Below are 1,018 nucleotides of genomic sequence, written 5' to 3'. Positions count from 1 at the left end.
TTACTTTGGAAGCATTTTGCTGTGTCACACATTCATGTCAATGAAGCTCATCTGAATGAGATAGCAAGAGAGAGAGAGAGAGAGAGAGAGAGAGAGAGAGAGTCTGTCTTCTCTAATTTAGCCACTAGATGGGAGACATGCATCATACACAAACTAGAGACTCAAGAAACGCCTAACTGGTTCTGTAAATGATTATTGCAAAAGAAATGAAAATGCCCTTAGAACACCTTAGAAGACATCAGTGTAACCAGAATTGTTCTGTAGTATTCTGAACTTAAAATAGGTTTAACATCAATTTAAATTGTATTGTCAAAAAATTTAAAATGGTCAAATATACTGCTTGAAACATGATTTTCCCAGCATTAAGTAATAATGTCAGGCCGCGGCCCCCAGATAAATTTCCCCACGGTCATGCCTTTTTATGCATTCAAAATCAAGTTGAAATAAAACAAAGAGCATATAATAAAACAACCATAAAAGATTGATCATAATAGATTATTGCTTGTGTTTACATCCTTTATGGGTCAGAAATGGGTCAGGGTTTGAGCAACGACTGCCTGATGTTCTCAACACCTGAGATTTTACAGCTAGAATCCACTGCCAAGATGCTCTGGAAAGGACTAACAATGTGCTTTTACAAACAGTGACAAACATCAGAATGTAGATGTGTATGCATTAGTGACACATAGGAAAGAAAAATCAAAAGTGAGATCTCTTTAACATCTCAAATATTTCTCCTAGACAGAAATGAGGTTACTTTAAGATCGAATGGGAGATTTTTGCTTGAGTCTCCTGCTTCTCAAACTTGTCTAACACTCTCACAATGGTCTCCTTTAAAGCTTTAGAAGAGATCTCAACAACATCACACACTGTGCTCAGATATTTCTCCTAGTCTAAAGACTCTGGTGGTCTCATATTTGTCTCCTTTAAAGCTTCAAAAGAGATCACAACAACATCACACACTGTGCTCAAGTATTTCTCTTTAGCTAGAGACTCTGGATCTCTCACATTTGTCTCC

This window comes from Sinocyclocheilus rhinocerous, unplaced genomic scaffold (assembly GCF_001515625.1).
Source record: "Sinocyclocheilus rhinocerous isolate Xijiao unplaced genomic scaffold, SAMN03320098_v1.1 scaffold306, whole genome shotgun sequence".
In the NCBI taxonomy this organism is placed as follows: Eukaryota; Metazoa; Chordata; class Actinopteri; order Cypriniformes; family Cyprinidae; genus Sinocyclocheilus; species Sinocyclocheilus rhinocerous.
Note: the sequence above shows the minus strand (reverse complement) of the source record.